This window comes from Halichoerus grypus, chromosome X (genome assembly GCF_964656455.1).
Source record: "Halichoerus grypus chromosome X, mHalGry1.hap1.1, whole genome shotgun sequence".
NCBI classification, from domain to species: domain Eukaryota; kingdom Metazoa; phylum Chordata; class Mammalia; order Carnivora; family Phocidae; genus Halichoerus; species Halichoerus grypus.
Genome location: NC_135727.1, coordinates 93,900,864 through 93,907,025, shown reverse-complemented (window position 1 = coordinate 93,907,025; position 6,162 = coordinate 93,900,864).

The following is a 6,162-nucleotide window of genomic DNA, read 5'->3' as shown; positions in this document are numbered from 1 at the left end:
GCCCAGAAGCCCCACCGGATTCTGTAGAATGAAAACTGTGTTGGTTACCAAGCAGCTAACTCAGGTTCACATAAACCAGTCCCTAAACCTGTTTTGAACTTGCATTACACCTGTATGTGCTATACAATTTAAAAAGCCCTCTCTGTACTCGTTTTAATGGAAAGCAAGGAATTCTGGTATAGGATGTGTAGGGGCCCCGGGCAGGCTGCCCCAAAATGTACTGCAATGGCATATTGATTATTTTGAATTGAAGCTACCGGGGAAACAAGGGGTGCAAGGACACCCAGACCTTCCTCTGTCTCCCTGAAAGCAGGAAATAAATTTCCCGTGTGAAAAATACCCTCCCTGTATTAAGAAGTAAAAAGACATCCTTATCAGCAGAGATAGGAACTTTAAAACCAAGAAAGCTGGAGAAACAAAACTTGTTATTTTTTTTTCCTAATCTACTACCTCAGCCCAAATTCTGCTTAGAATTCCTTATTAACTAAAGCTCCCTTACTAACTAAAGCTTTAGCCTGTCAATTCCTCACAAATTATTGTCTCTATCTAAAATGTATCAAAACTGCCTGCCTTGGTCATTTCTTTAGTGTCTCAATTTCATTACTGGACCTCCATGCACATGTGATAAAACTGTTTTTTTTCTTCTTTCTCCTATTCACCTGCCTCATATGAATTTAATTCCTAAACCAGCCAGAAGCAGCCTAGGGGGAAAGAAGGAAATTTCTCCCTCCGGAACAGTTGCATTACTTAAAATATTGGCTTGCATAATTGCACTTAGCTTTTCAAATCCTGGTGCTTTAAATGCAAGGGTTCATTCTCTAAAGTTCCTCAGCCCTTGGCTCCCAAAATTCAATTGCAAGACTGGCTGGAGATGTTAGCCTTCAAAGACAATTACTTTTTTTTTTTTTTTTAAAGATTTTATTTATTTATTTGAGATAGAGAGCACAAGCTAGGAGCAGGATCAGAGGGAGAGGGAGAAGCCGACTCCCCGCTGAGCAGGGAGCCGGATGCGGGACTTGATCCCAGGACTCTGGGATCATGACCTGAGCCGATGGCAGATACTTAATCTACTGAGCCACCCAGATGCCCTTAAAGACAGTTACTTTGTGTAAGATGCCACTTTTCAGAAACAAAACAACTTGAAGACTTTCTTTCTTCCTCTCTTCAGATGTCCTCTCTGAAATATTTTTCCAAAAGTTAAAAGATCTGAGTTCGTATGCTCTCTCTCTCCGTTGCCCACCCCTCTCTTAATGAGGTGCTAACAAATAGAGACATAGCAAATGAGGGGCCACTGAAAGAAGAGAATGGAGAAAAGAGAAAGGAGAATTACAAATTGGAAGAGCAAAATGGAGCATTGACTGGGCCAGTGACGCCCCAGTGACACTTTCACATAGTTCTAGAAATATCTGCCAACTACAGAAAGAAGCCACTTTCCGGTTAAGGCAATGTGGTATTTAGAATCAAATGGTTATGGGGGCACCTGGGTGGCACAGTCGGTTAGGCATCCGACTCTTGGTTTCTGCTCAAGTTGTGATCTCAGGGTGGTGAGATCGAGCCCCGAGTTGGGCCCTAGCGCTGAACGTGGAGTCTGCTTGGGATTCCCTCTCCCTCTCTCTTTGCCCCTCCCACCCCTCAAAATAAATCTTTAAAAAAAAAAAAAGAAAGAAAGAAATAGTTATGGAGAAATTAGGGAGAAAATGGAACACTGCCCTTAAGATGCCAAAGAGTAGACTTTTGTATTCAAAATGTGTCCAAAATATGTCCAAGAGTAAATTAAAAGCCAATCATTTCTCCAAAGGCCTTGGGGGCTGAGAAGGAGCTTTTGAATGCTCTTCCCTTCCTTCTTGCAGTGACATATCCCCTTGCCATTACCTTAAGAAAGTTGCTTGCAGAATATCTTTTTCTAGTGTGAGTTTTTTCTTCCCACCAGTGAAAAAGCTGTCATTTTGTTGGCTCAGTGACAAATGGTCTAATGTGTGAGTTGTATACACAGACTTTAAAAAGCACTATGATCCTCCTGATGGATTCAAGGGGGTGATTTTTTTTTTAAATTCCCATTTTAAAGAGTGTATTAATTTTTAGGTGGCACTAATAAACATTTTCATTGTAAACACTGATATCCTATCTACAACTATACCAAAACATTATTCGGGTAGTCCCCAACTTTTCAATGGGTAATGTTCCAAAAGTTTATTAGTAATTGATGTGAAATCGAGAACATTTTCTATTTAATCCATAATGAAGCTGTAAGGAAACTTGTTCCTTCCTGATCTCCACCTTTCCTCATTATCTTTGGAAACCTCACTTATCAAAAACAATGTAGTCAGAATCGAGAAAAACAAAAAAAGCTGACAAAACAACAAACAGAAGAACACTTCACATTCCCTGGGCAAGCTAATCTCCCCCATTGGCCCCAACTGTCACTCCCTACTAGATATCTGCATTTTGAATGATCTACAAATTTGGCTAGTCTAAAACACACTATTTTTGAAGCTACCCAAAAGGAACATCTACAACAAATTCAGAATCACTCTCCTTTTCCCTTCTCTTTTCTCCCACTGGTAAACTGTCATTTATCCTATACTTATATCACCCACGCTGTGGCATCCATTCTCTCCTTGATGTTCTCCAAAGCCATTCTTTGGATCACTGCAAAGGCCTCTCAACTGGTTTCTTCCTGTGTTTTCTCGCTTCTCCCAATCCCACTCCAATCCAATCTGTCCTTCTAAAACCTGCAGCTGACTCTGTGTGTTCTCTACTTCTATACTCACAACAGTTGCCCATAATAAGATAAAGTCTAAACTTCTCAAGGCATACTGCAGGTGTGGGCAAACTTTTTCAGCAAAGGGCCGGACAGTAAATATTTTAGGCTTTGCTAGTCATGCATCATCTTTGTCACATACTCTTTTTAACTTTTTAAGCAATCCTTTAAAAATGGAAAAATCAGGGGCGCCTGGCTGGCTCAGTCAGTGGAGCATGTGACTCTTGATGTCAAGGTCGTGAGTCAGAACCCCACGTCAGGCCCAGAGCTTCCTTAAAAAAAATATTGAAGTAAAATTAAAATGTAAAAGTCTTTCTCAGCTCATAGCCTCCACAAAAACAGAACTTGGGATAAATTTGATCTGAGGTCATAGTTTGCTGACCTCTGGCCTACAGGACCCTTCACATTTTGGACCCAAGTTCGCTCTCTGGCCTCTAGCTGCTGCTTGCTCCAACTTTCCTCCTCTTCGAAGTCCACTGACCTTGTTTTCTGAATACACGTTGCTTTTTCCGACCTTCCTGACTTGATCCATACTCTTTCTCTCCAAAAGCAATGTCTCCCTTTTCTGCCAGGCACATACAGACATACATTAAGATACATCTAAAAAGCAGGATGCCTGGGCAGTTCAGTTCATGAAGGCTTTGCTTTTGGCTCAGGTCATGATCCCAGAATCCTGGAATTGAGCCCCAGGTCCCCAGGTCGGGCTCCCTGCTCAGCGGGGGTGAGGGGGGTGTGGGGGGGTGGTGTCTGCCTTCTCCCTCTCCCTCTGCCCCTCCCCCTATTCATGCTTTCTGTATCTCAAATACATAAAATCTTAAAAAAAAAAAAAAGATACGTCTAAAAAGTAACTTACACACAGTTTTTTCTCCATGTCGTTCCTGCCTTATGATCCTTGTGTTGAATTTGAAGCACATAGTTTAGCATTTTGATTAAACATTTGGATGAACTTCGGGGTCAGCCAGATCTGGGTTCAAGTTCCAGCTCTGTCCTTCCTAGCTTCGTCTTTGGAAAATGTTTCGGCCTTCCTGAGCTTCAGGTTCCTCCTCTAAAAAAATTAGAAAAATTATTTATTGTGAACTTATGAAAATAAGATAATGAAATCAAGCGTGTAGAGAGCTTGATGCATGGCCCATCATGAATATTCGTTAAAGGTTAGCTTTTATTGTTCAGCCATTTATTCGTTCACTGAATATTTATTCATCTCTTACAAAGGGCTAGGCAATGTGCTAGAAAGTAAAACAGCTAAACACAGATTGTAATTAGTGCAAGGAAAGAAATGTAAAGGGCATAAGGTCTGACATGTATAATCAATAATCTACTGCAAGTATAATGGATTAAATCCCAAATTTAACTTAGACATGTCTTCTAAGCTTTTTGGGCCTTCCTTAACTACAAAATAAGTATTAGGTTTCTAAACTTTCTTCCAACTCCCAATTCTGTATGTAATATCCCACAGGCAATTCTGGTTTTCTCCACATTCCTACCCAAACTATCAATATTAGTGAGAACTTTAGAGCTACGAGCTGCCCTCGTAAGATTCCACCCAGTCTGTGGTATTTTGTTATGGCAGCCCAAGCAGACTAATGCCGTTCCTCAGCCACTACCTCCTCCATGTGTCTTGGGATTCCAAAGAAGTTACCAGAAGTTTGAGTGACAGAAGTCCCATTCAGACTGGTTTGGCCTTGAAATCTACACCCAAATGGAGAGGACTCTGCTATCAACAAGGGTCTGGGGTTGGGGGAGGGAGGGTCACAAACACAGAAGCAAGAACTTCAGCCCCTGGCTTTTAAGGTTTAACCTTGAAAGCTCAACAGATGGTATGTGTAGGTACAGCAGCCTTCCTGTGTGGGACTCAACTGAAGAACTTTGCAACTCTCTCTACTCAAGCTTTCTCAGCATCTGGAATTGAGCACCTTTACCTCTTCTTCCCGTTCAGTGGCAACGCTAACCCATTACAGATGACCCTTGAACATCACAGCTTTGAGCCACATGGGTCCGCTTATACACAGTTATTTTTTCTGATAAATACAGTGCAATAGTGTAAATGTATTTTCTCTTCCTTATGGTTTTCTTAATAATATTGTCTTTTCTCTAGCTTCCTTTATATTAAGAATACAGTATATAGTACAAATAATATATAAAATACGTGTTAATCAAGTATTTATGTTATCGGTAAGGCTTCCGGTCAAGAGTAGGCTATTAGTTTTGGGAGAGTCAAGTTATACACAGATTTTCGACTGTGTTGGGGGTTGGTATCCCAAACCCCCATGTTGTTCAAAGGTCAACTGTAGTTCCATGTCTCTTAACCTTTCTGATCATTTTACTTCCAAACTATTACTGGTGGTTTAAGCCACTAGGACCTGATCAGTGCCACCCTCACCCTTATCCACCTTCATAGATGTCCATACCTTGAAGCTCCAGAAGGGTTTTTTGCAGGGTGGGTGGGAGACTTGTAGCCATTAACACCCAGAAGACACCTGGGCCATTATGCAAATAAACCTAACCCTCAGAAGATTATATCAGCATTCCAAGAGGGAGAAACCTTGTGCAAAATTTATTTTGTAAATGGTATTTTTTTCACCTTAATCCCAACACCTTAATGGAACCCATCCTCCCCACATTTGCGTGACTTAAAATGCTCTGACATGACCTTTCAGAGGCCTGAGATAACCAGTTGCTGATGAGCAAAGTGTGGTGAAGTTGATACCACACACATAAGCTTGTCAGAATATAAACAGGTACAAATTTTAGTAATGTGTGTTCACGGTCTTAAAGATGCCCATGTACTTTGCCTCAATAAACCCACCTAAAAATCAGTGCCAAAGATTGCATAAAGAGCTCATATGCTTCAAGATATTCATTACATGGTTGTTGTTTTGTTTTTCATAATGGAAAGGAATAGAAACAATAGGGGAAAATGGAAAGTGTCCAACAGTAAATGAATAATTATGGAAATTAAGGAATGTTATGTTTAAAAAGACTAATAACAGGAACGTGCTTAAGTGAAAAAAAAATTGTATGCCAATTTGTATTTATGGTTTTATTGCAAGTGATTTATTCAATTTCTGCTAAAAATGCATAAACTGGAATGGATTACACTGCAGAATTGATTCTGGCCCTTTGGCATTTCTCCCCATGTTAGGCTGAACTAGTTTATAAGGCATTGGTAGAAGAGTACTAGGTGGAAGAAGAAGCAGATAGCCAGGAAAGCTCTAAAGCAGAAGAGCAATGAGAAACTAGCCTGACCACGTATGCAAATATAATTTTTTAAAAAGGTACTGATTAAAACAGTGTGATACCGGAGTATGAACAGACAGACAAATGGACCAGAATACAAACTCCAGAAATAAAAACAATACATATCAGATTGAGATATGATAAAGGTGGCTTCTCAAATCAGC